This window comes from Lissotriton vulgaris, chromosome 9 (assembly GCF_964263255.1).
Source record: "Lissotriton vulgaris chromosome 9, aLisVul1.2, whole genome shotgun sequence".
NCBI lineage: Eukaryota > Metazoa > Chordata > Amphibia > Caudata > Salamandridae > Lissotriton > Lissotriton vulgaris.
Window position 1 is genome coordinate 1,220,788,097 of NC_141697.1, and position 19,069 is coordinate 1,220,807,165.

Genomic DNA, 19,069 nt, shown 5'->3' on the forward strand with positions numbered 1-19,069 from the left:
TTATTGATTTATTTTGGCGAGAATATTGTAGTTAATATTGTGTGAATCGACATGTTTGTCATATTATATGTTTATTTAAAGATAACAATATTTTTATTTCTGATCTTTTTGTTTTTGATGTATGTAAAAATCAATATTTCTAGCAATGATATCTGTGTTCTCAATACTATTTAATAGTTAAGTATACAGGCTCGATATTTTTATTATCGATATTTAAGTTCCGATATTTTTGTGTTTCGATATTTTATGGATTGATATTATGTCAGTGATCCCCATAGAAACTACCTTTGTGATATTCTTGTCCTCTATATTCTTGACACAATACTTTTGTCCACACCATGGGCCCGATTCACAGAACTAACTTAAGAAAAAATACTAAACGTACTACTTTTGGTATTCACAGAAATTAGGATTTTGCCTCAAGTTTGTCTTAAAACAGACTTAAGACAGACTTAAGACAGAGTTAAGACAGACTTAAGTTAGGAGTTTGTCTTAAGTCTGTCTTAAGACAAACTTAAGACAAAATCCTAACTTCTGTGAATACCAAAAGTAGTAAGTTTAGGATTTTCTCTTAAGCTAGTTCTGTGAATCGGCCCCCGTATCTTGGACTAGATATTTTGTCCAAACACCGCATTTTATCCTGCTATCGCCAGCAATAATGTCTCAACCCAGATCATAGGCCAGAGCCTAAAGTGAACACATACAACAAAGCTAAGGGCCTTAAACAACCATTACAGCCTGGGGCAGAAGGGCTATTACGCTATTTGAACCTATCACTCACTTGGAATAGTGGAGACGGGAGCAAGAGTAAGAAAAACTTACCAAAGGACTGGCCACAAGACCGGGGAAAATAATCCTAATATGGCGAGTGGCTAGTGGGCGACTTTGGCAATGAAGGAACGGGGCGGTGGCGTGCCTCCCCGCTCCCGCACTGTAAAAGTCATAATCAGCCCCTCCGTTTCAAATGGCGTGGCTAGCTTGTTAGCGGTGATTTACTGAAGGCCCATCTGAATTTGTGGTGTGAGTTGCCGTGTTGGATGAGGACCCCGATCTTTCTTTGAAAGTCTCTAGAGCCTGTTTCAGAGTTTACAGAGTGGGCTGTCCGCCCGCCATGGCGGTGGATTAACATCATTAACATAGACACCGGCTTCTCCAAAGAGTGGCTGTATGCCATGGGAGGGGCCACTCTGGGGCAGACACACTCTGCTGGAAATTCACCACTGTCTGGCACTGCCGGCGGAGTTTCCCCCAGGAAGTGTGGGCACTGCAAGTGCACCCCCAAAGCGAGTGCCCAAATATAACCCCATTATCTGGTAATTGTGCGTAATGCCACCTCCTTCCGATGTGGTGATGCTGTGGTATTGGTCAAAATCACTACATAAGTGTAAGCTGGCTAACTCAATTTATACTGTATTGTATTGCAGCATTTATATAGCGCTTACTACTCCTATTAGGGGCACTGAAGTTATCATGTTACACGGGATGCAGCGTTTTACAGTGTGGTGGATGATGAAGTGTGAGAGACAGGCACACAGTGTTTTGGTTTTCAGGATGCTGATAGCTTTGAGCAGCTCTGCAGTTCTGTTTATGGTATGTCTTATGCTATAGGCTGCTTTCCTGGTTCCTGCCCTGGTTGTCCAATCTGAGGTTTCCTGTATAGTTGTGGTCCTGAGTCGGCCCGGTTGGAGGTAAGAGAAGTGGGGCGATCTCCTGGGGCGGGCCTTTTTATTATCATCCCATATCTGAGTGTCTTTGTGAGATGCGAAGAAGTAGTCATTATAGATTTTTGGGACTAGCCGGTGACGTAGCTAGACCTTAGGCCGCCCGGGGTGGTCCCTGCGTTTGCCGCCCCGAGGCGGCCGTATTGAAGAGCGGGGGGTTCGGTTTTCTAGGATTGTTGCCTGCCGCCCCGCAAAGGCCACGCTGAAGACCGGGAGCGGGCCAATCACGCCCCAAGACAACAGGTAAGAGCTGCTTGCAGGCCGCCAGCCCCAAAACTCGACCCCCTCCTTGCTACAACACTGGGTCCAGCAGTGGTGACCCTATTAAAGATCTCCTAATTGTCTAGTAATGTGTGACAGATCTTCAGTTATTCCATGCCTGTTCATTTGGTGATGTTTGAGAATTCTACATTTGAAGAACCTTGGAACCCAGCATTTAAGTTGTTTTTTTTTTAACACAGTATGCTTGCCTTCTAGTCCCGGCTCCGCTGCTTAACCAAGCGGTGTGTCCTGAAAGAACTCGTGTTTCCCCTCAGGCTCAGCCCAGAGTCAGGGTTTCTCGGTGCTCTGTGCTGGTGTGCAGACGGACATGCTGTCCTCGCTTTCATTCACTCCCTGCCAGCCCCCTCCCCGGGGAATGCGTGTGCCCATGAGGTGAGCAGTCTTGTGAGGTGTCACGAGCTCTGCCCGCCTTGCTGCCCCGGGGCAGTGCCCGGCCGGCTCGCAGGAATGCAGAGACGGAATTCCGCGATGTTTGTGCCTCTGTGAACACAGACACATTTACCAGCCGGAGGTTATCACAAGCTGCGGAGGCACGTGCTGGCGTCGTGGAGGCGGGCGGGGTGCCAACCGGTGGGCCTCGCTGGGCACTGAGGGTACTAAGGATGCCACGTGCCTCCCTGTGAGGGTGACACAGAACCCTCCCTGGCTTCGTGCAGGCGTCGTGGAGGCGGGGTGCCAACCGGTGGGCCTCGCTGGGCACTGAGGGTACCACGGATGCCACGGGCCTACCTGTGAGGGTGGCAGTGCACAGAAGCACCCCTGGCCTCCTGCTGGGGTCGTGGGAGCTGAGGGGGCAATGAATGGGCCTCGCTGTGAGGGTCCACCTGATGGGCATTGCTGTGAGGGTGGCACAAATTCCTTGCCGGCCACATTCTTTGTTTGTCGAGGCTGGGGTGCCAGTGGATGGGCCTCGCTGTGAGGGTGGCACAGAACCAGCTTCAAGCAGGTGTTTGGGGTGTTACACCCCTCCTAATAAATATATTTTTAAGTCAATTGTTGGGTACAGGTGCTTTCTCATTCGGCTAGGGTGAGTTTTCTGTCGGATTTCACATGGATTTTTAAATATGCACACAGACAAAAATCATACAGTTGACTGTTTTACAAAACGTTATGGCCCTGGTTCAGGCTTGGCAGTCTTACCGCCGCCCTGAAGAGAAGGTGGTTCCAAGCACCCCATCGAGCTGACGGCGGTCCGCCCACCGTATTCAGATGTTGTGGCTAGAGACAGAAGACCGCCACAGTGGCGGTCTTCTCTGCCGTCTCACAGTACTCCGCCGCCTTCAAGATGGCGGGACTACACCGAGTCGATTTAGATGTTCCCGTTGTGCTGGCGGTGTCCTGGGGTCGGAGTCCGGATGGAGTGAGGTACATGGGGGTGTAGAGATAGGTAAGTACAACTCATTTCTACATAAATACACTCCTGTGCTATGTTTAAATGCAATGATATGTAGGAAATGTGTTCTGTTCCTTTGTGTTACGGATTGCGGGTCGCCCACATCATGGGCCTACAGCGATCCTCAACACACGATACATAGCAAAGTTGTACAAGTAGCTCACATGAGATCTCGGTGACCACAGAGTTCTTTGGCGTTGCGCTGGAGTCCGAGCAGCAAAGGAAGGAGGCAATCCCGTAGCACATGGATTCCGAAGTGGGACCCCTGAAAAAGGTGAGTTTTCATGTCTTTTCCTTCGATTCCTCTGACTCGTGCATGGTGGTGCACCAGACTGAAAAGGGTTGTTGGAAAGGCACATCATAATCTGGATGGTGGGACTCCCTCCCAAAGCTGCTTCGGGTAACAGCCACAACAACGCTGCCGTTTCCACGCATAACATTAACCACACATGCATTACAACGCATGCGTGGTTAACACGAATAGCCTTTACCACGCATACCTTTACTACAAGATACGTAGTAAAGGCATGTCCCCCCAAAAAACGCACCTGATAAAGGCAATCAACGTCGTTAGAGGAAAAAGAAGTCTCACTTCCGTTTCCTCTTAATGACGTGCAATGTGGAAAAAAAAAACAAGAAGAACAGACGACAGACGAGACAGAATAAAAAAACACAGAAGGGGTCCGAATTTAGGATGAAGGGCAGGGGAGGGGTATTTGTAAGAAGGGTTTAGGGGTAGGGGAATAACCTTCAACAACAGTATGCCCTTACCATTCATACAACTACAACGAAAAACGTTGTAAAAATATGCGTGGTAAAGGAATATTTGTGCGAAATGTTATGCGTGGAAAAGGCATTCGCGTTGTAGCGCATGCGTTGCAATGGAATGCGTTGTAATATCATACAACCAGCTGCTTCTGGCTCCGCCGTTGTCGACACAGGAGCAGGGTTCTCCGCAGAGTCAGTGGGAGCGTGGCGGTCTTCCCTCCAGTACCCAGACAACATCTAAATCGGGCGGGTGGACCACCAAGGAGACAGACTTTAAGACCGCCAAACAACGATGGCAGGACCAGTCCCGCCAACATCTAAATCAGGGAATTTGTTTCCCAGAACTTACTACCCCAAACAACCAACATTCCTCTCCGTCCCCATGCCTCTTAAGCCTCCCTCATGCCGCGCTTGCTGTATTATTGTATTTGAACTAGATATACGGGCGCGATTGTTAGAAAATCTTAAAATCACCCCTCCCAACCATACAGACCAAGTTCCCTGCCTTGCACAGACCCCTCGGTGGCCCCGTGCCAGTGTCGAGGAGGCCGGGGTACCAGCCTCGCTGTGAGGGTCTATCCGATGGGCCTCGCTGTGGGAGTAGCTGCATGGAACTGCATTATTACTTGTGATGGGTGACACTGGCACCCCTCAACATTTGGGATGGATGCGGCGCGAGGCTGGGATTGCACAGCACCCACCGGGTGTGCTCGAATTCACACTCTTTCTGAAGAGGCTGGCGCCAGTTGGCCTGTTTAGAGGGTATACCTGGGCTTCGGGCGGGTTGCCCCAAATACAAATGACCCACTTGGTGCCGGCTAATTCTCAATATGTGGCAAACCAAAGAATCAACGCAAACAGCGGTTCTCCACGTGACAGCAGCAGTGCCCTGAGGACCCTGACATGGAACATTACCTGTCAGTCCCCTCACATTCACTCACTCATCCATCTATACAATCCCTGAAGTGAGTTACACATTCACTCCAGAGATCTGTCCATAACCTGAAGACCGCTCCTGAATTAACTGTACATGTTCTGTGAGCGATGAAATGTGTACGTGTTTGCCCTGCTGAGCGTGTTCTGGAGCGAACTTGCTGCCTTTCGTGTGACAGGGAAGCTTGCTTTGCTACTGCCATGCTGTGCCTGTTGTGTGTGTATTGCTTGATGTGTGTGTGTGTGTGTGTGTGTCCTGTGATGGTGAAAGCTCGCACTTCTGCTGCTCTAGCTGTGTCTATCCTCTGAAGAAAGGAAGCTTGCCCTGTTTTTGCCCATGCGGTGCTTTTGCAGGAAGGAGGGATGTTTCCACCTCTGTTGCCTCATCTTGTAAACAAACCAAGGATACATTGAATGCACTGGTATGAATACCATGCCATTGTGAGCCAGAGACTGTCTCACAATGTTGGATGTGAGATGCTTACAGTCCTGAGGAGGATGCCTGACCCCATAAGGGTAATACTCCAGCACTGAAACATGTCAGCGGAAACGAGAAACCAGGATCGTTGTTCGGCCTTCCTGTTTTTAGGTATAGCGTTAGCCAGGGCATTTTCATTTTGCTAAAAATATATGTATAATATACTTATAGGAGCTTTCAGCCCACCCTCTTCATCCACTGGTCTGTTATTGTGTCATTCACAATGGAGCAGTTGTTCAGCCTCCTTCAGCCACTGGTTGATTTTATTTTGAGTGTCATTTTACACAGTGCACCTCCACACACAGAGTAGCGCCAGAGACTACTATCCAATGTGTGCTGTTTGAGCCAAAAACATATTTTTGATTTAACTGTTTCTTTTTTTTTGATTGATGAGGGCGCAGCAGTTTCCTAAACAAAGATGTACCTAAACCATAGCAACACAATCATTGACAAAGTTAAAAGGCTGGTGGTCAACGCCAGACCTGTTGGCTTTGTCAATGCTTATTAATCCCGTACATGCTTATGACGGAGGCACAGTGGAGCTGTGCTCATGATGAGCTGAGCTCGTCATAACTGCCGCGGCCCTCCCACACGCGGCTAATTCCCCTGCTGTGCTGGGCGTTCTATAGCAATGGGCGGAGTCGTGACGGGCCCAGCTCGTCAGGATCAGGAGCACAGATCCACTGTGCAGCATGACGAGCTGGGCTCGCCATGAGCACAACGGCGCCACGCACGGCCCCTCCCACCCGCACCGCGGGGTAATTAGCCCCACGTGGAAGGGGTTAATCTTGTGGTATGAAAGTACAGTCGTAACCACGTTTAGCTCACCCAAACGTCTTTTTAATATAGAACTGACAGTTTAAGAAAGGGGGCCACAAATGCTGACATAAAGTTAGCGTCACTAGGAGACTGTTCAACGTGTGAATAGTACTCGCGGACGTTTCCCAGTGCGAGACGTGGACTCATAACACACTAGGACCCACATAAACAACAGGGTGCACTATCCCCGTTTATGCTACAGTGCATCTTTTAAACAGGTGCACCGTGAGAAAGCAGGCCTTGTGCGCCCTATTAAAAATATTATGCTGTCCTCAGGGCAGCACATTATTAAAAGTTGCTTGAAAGCTGTTTGAAGAAGCCGCTCTGTCTTTGTGCAGGCGGCAACCGCTTGCACCTCAAAGATGCAATAGAAATCCCCAGCAGGCGAGTGAAGAGCGTCAGTGCATCCGCCTGTAGAGAGGATGTCTAGGAAGTCCCTGGGACCCATCTTCATCCGTACAGAGGGCTGCCGTCCAGGTGTGCTCTGACGGTGCGCCTCCTCTTCGTGGCGCACAGTCAGTGCGCCTCATGACAGCTTCTTTGCCTCTGTGACCACGTCCATAATACTGTGCGGGTGCAGAGACAAAGTGATTCCCTCATTTGTGTGAGGCCACACCCTCATTCAAATGAGGGAACGCCCCTTTTTTTGCACGGGTGCTATATGAGCAGTGCGCTATTTGAATCGCAGAAGAGGGTCCACCCGCGTCTGCGCCCTCTTCTGTAAAGTGCCCCGGGGGCACAGAAAATGGGCGCACGTGCCCATTGCACTCCAGGGGCCTCTTTTGTAATACAGACCTAGGTCGTTGGGTCTTCTTTCTATGTGAGTACATGAATGTGTGGTAATTCTATAAGAGGATTTGTCTGTTTCTTCTATGACTGTTGCACTTCATGTATGTTGACGCCTACTGCAGTCCTTGCCTTTTCCCTCCGTCTTTAGTGTGTTAGGGCCCGATTCACAGAACTAACTTTACACAAAATACTAAACTTACTACTTTTGGTATTCACGGAAGTTAGGATTTTGTCTTAAGTGTGTCTTAAGACAGACTTAAAACAGACTTAAGACAGACTAAGTTAGGATTTTGTCTTAAGTTTGTCTTAAGTCTGAAGACAAAATCCTAACTTCTGTGAATACCAAAAGTAGTAAGTTTAGGATTTTGTCTTAAGTTAGTTCTGTGAATCGGCCCCTTAGTTACCTGTCTTGCACCTGTCCTGTGTGTGTGAGCGAATTGTGTATTGTTTCTTCTGCTACTGTGCCAGTCCTTTACCTATACTTTGTGTTAGGAGCTATAAAGTGAACTCCTATATGTGAGTAGTTTACTTTTGGTTTTACATGTGAAATAAGCAGTTTTTTTAAAAAGGACTCCACAACTTTGTCACATTTTAAAATATAGCTGACAAGTGGCTTCATCTCATGTCTAATACATTTGGCAATTCTAGCATTTTAGCGAACAGCACTTTGCGTGCTGTGGTTTGAGTCGATCATGGCAGTGATAAAGCAAAACTACCAGCCCCACAATGCAACATGGAGTTGGCTTAAAAGCATTGTAACAATTATCAGACTCGTAAAAAGCCAAATAAAATGTAGTTCTTGAATTTCTGCTTTTTTTTGTCAGTCAAGGCCTAAACAGCTCAGTGGGCAAGATGGCAGAGATCGCCTTTCGAATACAAGCGCCAGCATGCTGTTGCTAATGGACCAGCACTCTTTGGATAAACAACCTGGCAAGTTATTTACTTGAACCATGTGAGCCGCAGCAGCTGAAGATGTCTGAAAAGGAAAAACAATCTTTCCCTGTCGGTCCCTGGCCCAGATGTTGGTCTGATTTAGGTGTAGAACCTGAGGGGCCGATTCACAGAACTAACTTAAGACAAAATCCTAAACTTACTACTTTTGGTATTCACAGAAGTTAGGATTTTGTCTTAAGTTTGTCTTAAGACAAACTTAAGACAGACTTAAGACAAACAAGACAAAATCCTAGCTTAAGTCTGTCTTTACTTAAGACAAAATCCTAACTTCTGTGAATACCAAAAGTTTTTTGTCTTAAGTTAGTTCTGTGATTCGGGTCCACAGATAGCCCAGGGGAACAGGTGCAACACGTGATGTAGGTGCTGTTCAGTGAGAGCCATCAGTGGTGGGTGATTACCCACCACAAGGTATAATTGCAACCCTTTTCCAGGGTGAACCCTGAAAGTCACTAAACTAAGCTAATCTCAACTCCCCTGTAGCTACTGCACAGTTCAAACAGGCTTAACTTAGGGCAATGTGTAAAGTATTTATGCAGTACCGAAACAGACCGACAGCTGAAATGCAAAACAATAAAAATACCATACTGAATTAGGAAAATAGAGTAAAATTTAATATAATGAGACCAAAATGAAAATAATCACATAAGGGGAAACCGAGATATGGATCTGTAAGTTTTAGGTTTAAATAGTGCCAGGAAGCACAAAGTACCAATGATAGTCAATAGTCAGGGTAGACTGGAGTCTAGGTGCAATTTGACGCTGACCACGATGGAGCGCAGGTTGTATACACCAACTAGGGTCATCCTGGTCAAAGATTTTACCTTCTGACTTTAGTCCTTTAAGTCCAAATCCACCACATCAGTGCTCTTCTAAAGGTTTCCAAGACCTCTGGGGAGGCACTTAAAGCCTCATAGGGTGTCAAGCAAATGCCAACAGCAGGGTTCAGTCCAGGTCCATTTGCCACTGGTCAGCTGGCTACTCACAGGAGAAGGCCTCTTGCAGCAGTTTGTTGTATCCCTGTAGCTTACACAGGAGGTCAGCCCACTGACCCTTGGAGTCCACTCCTTTGCCCTCGGTACACGAGGGCCAGTGCTTCAGGGCTCCTCGCAGGTCACAGACAGCAGGTCCAGTCTCCTTCTGACCTTCTGCGGGTCCAGAAAGTATTCTGAAGTGGGTACCTGGACTTGCCACATTTATACCTGCACAAGCTCGTGGGTGGGAATGACTCTTGGACACGCCCCATCCAATGGAGTAAAAGGTCCAAGGGCCAACCGTACCCACTTTGGACATTGTCAAGATGTTGAAAGTCCTTTACCACACTCAACTTGGGCTCTGAGGGCTGGTGTGTGTGTGTAGGAAGTGAGGTATGGCATCCTAGTGTCTACCACTAAAATCCATTTTGGGGCAGCCAGTGTACCCACACAATACCCAGAGATCGAAATCTGGTAGAACAAACCAACGACATCCTGCAAGCTTTCGTTTTTCAGTACACCCAACATCAATACATAAAATCCAAATGAAAATTGTTTATATACTTAGTCGTTATGAAGAAAACCTGGTAGGTGTGAAGACTTGAGTGGCCTGAGGATTCATGCGTTATAGAAATTTTTTACAAACTCACAGCTAAAAACGGCGAGCCTTATTTAAAACCCACAAGCCTGCCATGTGGGCGGAGTTCCTTGCCTCGCTGGTAGATTTACGGCATGTCCTATCAAGAGATCCCCTCTGGGGCTGTCTGTGCCAAAAGTGCTTCTGGCAGTACGGTTGGTGCACTTTCGGCACAGCTGGATGCCAAATGGGCTGTCATCAGGGACACAACGAGATCTGATATTCAGCCTGGCTAACAGGTCAACCAAAGGAGGTGTGGTTAAACCCTTAAACAATGGGGCGGATCTATTCTTAGAGATAATACATGCAAACAGAGTGATAAATTGTGCATTTTAAACATACTGGTTAGATTGGATTCAATTACAACAAACACGTTTCATTTAGAAAATTTGACAACGTTAATAGGGTCCTGACAGAAAGATCTTTTTTTTTAAGTGAATGAATGATTTGACTACTGAAAAGCAGTCTCTACAGATTTCAATACTACGCACTTTAGAACCAGTTTTCACAAAGTTAGTTCAAGATGAAGACTCTTTTTGACAGTTCCTTGAACATTCCTTCTTTGAAATGACCGTGTGCTCATGAAATATTTTTAATTTCATCTTCAGAAAGGCACTTCTGTCTGACTGTTGCCCAAAGCTACGTTGGTTTTCGCTCATTTGGTCTCATTAGCATATGCGTGTTTGAGGCCACATGCATGTACTTGTCTCAGAAAATTGAGTTCACTGGGTTTACACACTTGATTCCAGGATGGGTGACTGCCAAGTCTCGGTTTTAATTCCTGATGCATCTTTCATTCCTCCTCAGTTTGGATAAACGAGTGCCAATCAGTTGGCAATATTACTGCCTGTTCATTACTGTCATTATTGGGGTGAGCAGTTGGCCTAACGGCTAGGGCGGTCGACTTCGAATCTGGGGACCTGGGTTCGTGTCTCGGTAATGATGCTGAACATCATGTGATTCTGGGCAAATCGCCTAATCTCCCCGTGCCTAACAAAAAAAAATGAATGTGTCCTGATGTAATGCAACTGGTGCTATGTAAAGCGCTCTGATACCCGATTTGGGTCAAGTTTGCGCTATATAAAACTCTATAAAATAAAATACTGTCAGGAATCTGGGCTGTTGCCAATCAAATTAAAAATGTTGTTTTTAGGCACCCCGTATTGAGCAGTATGAGATGACCGAGGAATATTCATGCAGGAAACCACTGGGCCTATGGAATTGGCAAAAAGGCATTTGCCTTGGAACAACTGTATAACAAATGATGTTCCAACATGCAAAGGATGCAAGTAGTCCCTCAAGCTCCAGAACACATGGATTGAGAGGCTCAGAGGCAATGTCCCACAGCCAAAAGAAACAGAAATAGTGACTCTTAATAGCGTATGTTATAATTAATGCTCTCTGTTTTCCATTTTTACTGGTTTTTACAGATAAATACAGACAGAAAAACATGTATTTCCTTGTCTGTATTTATATTTAAATGTGGATAAAAATAAAAATCGGGTTGCTTTTTGAGTGATTCTAAATATTCTCTGCCATGACAGTCGGGTCAATAGGTGTGTGGATTGATAGATACGATGGTAAAGAATTTTAGTAGAGAGGCTTTAACAGCAGTAGATATGCACAAGGTTGATACTGAATTTTGCATTTTTCATATAAGTGCATTGATTTATCTTCTGTGGGTGTTCATATCACTGAAACTTGGCAGGCATTCAAGCCTGACTTTATTTTTGTTTGTTGAATAAATGTGGAAATATACCAGTTTCAGCTTCACTTTTTTTTTTACAAAACCCAAATTAAATATGGATAAATACAGATAAAATTTGCAAAAAATAAATACAGACGGAAATGTTAAAAACATAAATACCATAAAATCGGGAGCCCTAGTTATAATAACAAACCAGGCTATCAGTTCTGCACTGAAACCACTGGTACATAAAGTCTAAAATGAAAATCTCAATGTTGTTTTTATATCCTGCCCAGCCAAAGTGAATTATAAAATGTAATATTTGTTAAGAACATCCCCTAAATTCCGTTGGGAAGAATGACCTTAATTTCCATAATGGTTGTTCCTGAATGTGTATTAGAATTATAACAATCAGCCTGGCCTCGGTAGACAAAGGTCCGACCCTGAATGGGGCATAATAGAGAACCCAGACAGACAACACGGTTATCAGTTTGTCATTGTAACACTGGAACACGTAGTACCCAATAGTGTTTTCATTGTACAATGCTTTTGCATTTCTAACCTCTTATACCAGAGTTATGCTGAGTTTGACAGCAGGATGAGGTTTTGCAAGCATTGTGCTGCCAAACTTCACTGGTTGGAAGAGGTGGGACACATCGATGCAATACCCTACACAGGGGAGTGATGCTGTACGGTCGCTGCATAGACACCATTCAAGAGGCATAGGCTAAAGCAAATTCTACATCTTCTTACGATGCTCTCTGGCTGCCATAATTATCCTTAAAATCAACAAGGGAGAGAGGGATTTTGTAGAGAAAACACTCTTGGTCCCCCAAGTATGTAGTATAAACAACAAAAGAGTGTAACTACTCAAAATTCAAGAAAGGGAGCATGGGGATAGATATACAAATCTATTTAGATGTACATAGAAGGCCCTCACTCACCAACCTGGTCGGTGACATGCTTCATCAATGGGCCCCACCGGGAGAGACCGAGTGCCTCTCCGGTGTGCTCCGACGCCAGTGTTACTGCGGAGCTGGTTTTTTGTGTTTTGTGAAGGGTGACAGTGTGGTTTAAAAATGTCTTGAGTGTGTCACAATTTTTTTTTATTGGATGGCCAATCGGACATATTAAAAACAAGGTGTGGGAAAGATGCCAAATTAATTGTTTGGTTACTTCCTCTTAAGTGAGGTCAACATGTTTCTGCCATCATGGTGTTAATTACCTGGCATTCGTCAGGACCTAAGGGTTGTACCTCGGCGGGATGGGCACGCTAAGGCCCACCCTAACCTGAAGACGTGAAAGTGAAAAATGTAAAAAGTGCGATCAGAAAAAAAGGGGGGTGTTGCATGTTTGATGTGAGAAATCCTCACACCATGGGTCTCGGGACTATTTATCTATATCTATTTATCTATTTATATATCTATCCCCATGTTCCCTTTCTTGAATTTTGAGTAGTTACACTCTTTCGTTGTTTATACTGCCATAATTAACCGCCATCTCTGCATTGTTTTTTCTGTCTCATTAACAAATCCCCCAAACCAGGGATTGGTTCAGAAACATCAAAAGAACCTTGCCTCTGATGACCCCTCGCATGCTGGACCCAGTCAGGGAGAGTATTGGTCAAGAGGATGGCCCGCGATGCTTCGAAGGTGGCAGTCCTGGATTGGATGGACTGCGGAGGCTCCGCCCACGTTCAGTTTCCCTAAATGGGATGGGCCGCCTCCAATTTGGCAGAGCCCCCGCCACTTAAAACTGTTCCTGAGGAATTTTTGGGGCATAAACTAAAATAGAAGTGAGGGACTTTCCTCTCAATGAGAGCCCTACGACAGTTTTGTTACTAAAGAGCAGAAAGAGAGTGCATGTGATGGACATTACAACACACTCCCCAATATTTCAAAATGTGTTATTCTCACTTCATTGCCAGACCCTCTGGAACAGTGAAAGTTGTTTATTGCAGCTTGGTCTTCTGCAATTTAGCAAAAAATATTACATTCCAAAATGCAATGTTTTTCCAGAACAAGTATGAGAAAAGCAATTGGTGTTGTTGGGGCTTCATAGTGAAAATGGAGGGAAGTATGTGGTGTGGTGTGTGGTGTCTATATAAGGTTCTGGTTGGACTCTGTGGGTCTGTGGAAATAACACTCTCCCTTATATTCTGAAATGTCATCTTTGGAACCACTGGTGACCCTGGTTCAATCCTTCGCGTTCATCTGTGATAACTAGAGAGTATATCCTTCGGAAACAGGCATCTGTTGCCTTCACTGACTAAGTATATCATCTGGGGAGTGTCTTGGAATTAAGCAATAGTCAAACTTTCTGTGACCAGAGCCAATGAAAACAGAGATCTCATTGGTCATCACTGCAATCTTTAAACCCAGAGGGCTTCGCCATCCTAACCTGGGGAAACAATCAGGCTCTCGTATACTAGTAAGCACCTTTGCGTTTAGTTTGCTTCACCCCTGTCTACGGGTCCTGTGGTGGTTCATGCAGGGGAAGGAATGGTTTTAACACATGGGCCTATTCACAAAGGTAAATTTAGATGTGTAAATGGATTCACGTGCAAATCTACTCTTGCACCTGGTTGTAAATCTACACTTTGTGCTATTCACCATTTCCGAGTGTAAATTTACACCGAGGTGTAGACATGTCTGCCCCCTTCAGCTCGGGCGGGTGGAGACATTTATGGGCCCTATTCACAAACTGCATTATGTGGCACGTAAAGCAGTTTACACTAGTACCAGATACAAATCTCTACACCCAGCTATTCAGAAAGGTAAATTTACATGTGAAAAACGAAACACATGAAAATGTACTCTTACGTTTTAGAGTAAATTTACTACTTTTGGATAGTCATCATTTCTGAGTGTAATTTTACTTTGCTACTGTGGTTACGTTCTTCACCACCAAGGGAAAGAATAGCGAAAATGTAACAAAAATATTTTACTGATTTAAGTATGTTAATGTATTCAGTTATTTACATTTTTTATGAATATAAAAATAAAATTAAAATATGTAATTTTTACTCTAGAACTAGTAAAATATAATGTTAGAGCACATTACCACTATCCCTTCAAAATAAACGTTTATTAAATAATTACAAATATCAATTTCTAAATAAAATAAAAATATCCTATGTAGCAATTTGTTTTTAATTAATATTTTGTAAATGTAAGTCAAAGTTGTTTATTTATTGTAAATTAAATTTAAATGTTATGAATGTTTAAAATTGTTGTTTTGAAGTAGTTATTTCCAGGGCCGGACTGGCCATAGCGGGCACCGGGCATTTCCCCGGTGGGCCGCTAGGGTGGGGGCCGATTTTGGACCCCTGGGGGGGCGTTTTTTTGTTACCGGGGGTCGGCAATATCGGCCCCCAGTAACAAAATCGGCCGAAACCGGCCCTCGCACACTGCTATGCTGCACTTCCCCTCACCCAGGGGGGGCTGGCTGACAGTGTGCCAGGGCCGGTTTCTGTTCCCAGTCCGGCCCTGGTTATTTCCCATTTTCACTCCACCCCCACTGGTTCCTCCCACGTTTACTACGAAGGGTCTGAATAGTTACAAGTTAAGGCATTATTTATTGATCCTGATAAATAATGATACCACAGGGTTTGTTATTTATCAAGTGCGACCCATAACCCCTAGTATGAGTTTATGGGGAATAACATGTGGATTCTTGTGTTTAATGCACCAAAATCTGCATGTTACGGTAAATACTGTATGTTTTCCTCTGTTACGTTTCAGCAGGTTTGAACTGTCTAAATGTAACGAAAGTTGAGTTATATAAACGCATCCGATGATTATCGGATGCGTTAAATCAAACCAAACTCGTAATTCTGTCCTGTGTGTAAATTGGAGTATAGCATCCACAGACGATAAAAGGGACAGTCGAGAGCGCCAATGGTGCACTAATAACCACAGATGGTAAAAGAGACAGTAAAGAGCGCCAACGATGCACTAACAACCACAGTCGGTAAAAGGGACAGTCGAGAGCGCCAATGATGCACAAAAAAACACAGACGGTAAAAGGGACAGTCAAGAGCGCCAATGGTGCACTAATAACCACAGACGGTAAAAGAGACAGTAAAGAGCGCCAACGATGAACTAACAACCACAGACGGTAAAAGGGACATTTGAGAGCGCCAATGGTGCACTAATAACCACAGACGGTAAAATAGACAGTAAAGAGCGCCAACGATGAATTCACAACCACAGACGGTAAAAGGGACAGTCGAGAGCGCCAATGATGCACAAAAAAAACACAGACGGTAAAAGGGACAGTCAAGACACTACGCCGGAACCACAGCCAAACTTCAGAAAAGACTCCAGCGCATCCAGAACGCCTCCGCACGACTCATCCTGGACATCCCCCGACACAGCCACATCTACGGCCACCTGAGAGACCTGCACTGGCTCCCCGTCAGCAAGAGGATCACGTTCATGCTCCTCACCCACGCACACAAGGCCCTCCACGACCCGGGTCCCAAGTACCTCAACAAGCGCCTGACCTTCTACGCGCTCACCCGCCAGCTACGATTGACCAGCCTCGCCCTCGCCGCCGTACCACGCATCCGCAAAGCCACCACCGGGGGAAGATCCTTCTCCTACCTGGCAGCCAAGACATGGAACTCCCTCCCGATCCACCTCCGGCTGACCCGGGATCATCTCTCCTTCAGGAAGCTCCTCAAGACCTGGCTCTTTGAGCAGTAACGGACCCCTCCCCCCCCCAGCGCCTTGAGACCCTTCCCGGTGAGTAGCGCGCTATACAAATGTCCATGATTGATTGATTGATTGAAGAGCGCCAATGATGCACTAACAACCGCAGACGGTAAAAGGGACAGTCGAGAGCGCCAATGATGCACTAACAACCACAGACGGTAAGAGAGACAGTAAAGAGCACCAACGATGCACTAGCAACTAAGCATGGGTGAATTTTGCGAATCTGGCGTTCGTGAATTTTGAGAATTTGCGAACTCGCAATCCGCAAAATCCGCGAATTCTCGCGAAATAGCGGATTTTTTTTTATGTTCGCAAGGATTTCTGCCAATTCGCAAGGATTTCTGACAGTTCGCGAGGGTTTTGTAACAGTTCGCAATTGCGAACTTGCATGTCGGCTCGCAACGGTCACGATTATGTTGTTTCTACGTCTGGTTCATCATCACAGGTTCCCAGCACCCTCTGTTTCACCCCTGCCACCCTCTGTTTCACCCATGCCACCCTCTGGTACATCAATGCCTTATGCCACCCTCTGGTTCATCATCACTGTAGATTATGGGGGGAAAAAGCAAGCTGCCTGCTTCAACTGACATGAATTAATTTGGGGTTGATTTATTAATGTGTCACTGTTTTAAAATTCCAGTCTGGCACCTGCTTCCTTATCTGTAATTTGCTTTCTGTTGCAGTGCAAATTTTTTTTCCAGGACCTTTGTGGCCTACTTGTAGCTGTTCTATGAGCCTGCTGTGAGGGTCAGAGCAGGGTCATACAATTGTTGCAACTAGCAACTGAACTCTGGAGGGGCCCTTGTCAGGAAGCACTACAGGGAATGGTTACTAATGATGAGTTTGAACTTTTGAACCTGCTTTCACTTTTGCAAAACTCGTTTTTCTGCAGAACAGCATTACAGCAACTGTAATGCCCCACCAAGCTTATATGAGAAAGTTGATTTCTAATCCAAAAGTTATCCAAAGAAAATCAAAAGGCCTCAAATCCAAAAAAGTGCAGGCAAATGTCAACCTGAGGAGTTATTCTGATAAAAATTATAATTTTCAGAAGGTCTATGCTGCTTGCTAGTAGATTTCTTGTGCAGAATTGCAATTTTTGTAATTTCGCGAGTGCGAGATTGTTGCTGCCCGCCGCACCTACATGTTCGCAATTGCGAACTTACACCGCAAAGAAAAAAAATCCGCTGCGCACGAATTTGCGGATTTTGCGGGAAATTCGCAAATCTCGCGGATTCCGAATTTACCGAAAATCCGCAAAATCCGCGAGCGTAACGGATTTTCCGCCCATGCTTACTAGCAACCACAGACGGTAAAAAAGACAGTTGAGAGCGCCAATGGTGCACTAACAACCACAGACGGTAAAAGGGTTAGTCGAGAGCGCCAATGATGATGCACCAACCACAGACAGTAAAAGGGACAGTAGATAGCGCCAATGATGCAATAACATCAACAGACGGTAAAAGGGACAGTCGAGAGCGCCAATGATGCACTAACAGCCACAGATGGTAAAAGGGACAGTAAAGAGGGCCAAATATGCACTAACAACCGCAGACGGTAAAAGGGACAGTCGAGAGCGCCAATGATGCAATAACATCAACAGACGGTAAAAGGGACAGTCGAGAGCGCCAATGATGCACTAACAACCACAGATGGTAAAAGGGACAGTAAAGAGCGCCAACTATGCACTAACAACCGCAGATGGTAAAAGGGACAGTCGAGAGCGCCAATGATGCACTAACAACCACAGATGGTAACAGGGACAGTAAAGAGCGCCAACTATGTACTAACAACCGCAGACGGTAAAAGGGACAGTCGAGAGCACCAATGATGCACTAACAACCGCAGACGGTAAAAGGGACAGTCGATAGCTCCAATGATGCACTAACAACCACAGATGGTAAAAGGGACTAAAGAGAGCGCCAATGAAAGCATGCATGTGCAACCAATGGCAAGTCAACCACATGACCCCCACCCCGGAGGAGTCTAACACTCAACCCAGCTAGTTGTAACGGAAAACACTTAGAACAGCAGACACAACTGTCCAGAAACACAAGCACTGGCTGCTCCATCACTTGTGGCCAGAACTCTTCACCTTGTGAGTCATTAGGAACACTATGAGCTGCATCCACCAGAAACACGTGTCCAGAAACACAAGCACTGGCTGCTCCAACACTGGAGGCCAGCACTCTGCTATTAGTGAGACAATAGAAACATCATGAGCTGCATCCACTAGAAACACAAGCACTGGCTGCTCCAACACTTGTGGCCAGAACTCTTCTACTTGTGAGTCATAAGGAACACTATGGGCTGCATGCACCAGAAACACGTGTCCAGAAACACAAGCACTGGCTGCTCCAACACTTGTGCTGCTCCAACACTTTTGGCCAGAACTCTTCTACTTTTGAGTCATAAGGAACACTGTGAGCTATATCTACCAGAATGCAATGGGAGAAGTATCGCTGACGTGCTGGCAGTGTGCTAACTTCCTTCCTGTTCCATCATCTTCCTCATCCACTTCTGCACCTCTCGCCCTCCACCTCCCCACCTCTGTGTTCCTCCACCTCCCCACCTCTTGCCCTCCACCTCCCCACCTCTGTGTTCCTCCACCTCCCCACCTATTGCCCCCCATCTCGCCCTCCACCTCCCCACCTCCCCACGCGTCTCGGATTCCTCCCTGTGGTTTAAAGCGCCGAGGTGCCCTTCAGCCGATACAGGCGCTGTATAAAGTCCCCCTCCATAAAAATATGACATATTTGCAGTTGGTGTCGCATGCGAGTGTGCCAAGTACAAGGCTGCCATTTGTGGTGTTTTGCAGAAGTGGGGGCTGTGCTGGGTGGAGCTGGGGGGTTCCGGGGTGGGTCGAGGTGTGACATTTTAATGCTGTGGGTAGATTTTTTGCCCTGGTGAGTAAGGAAA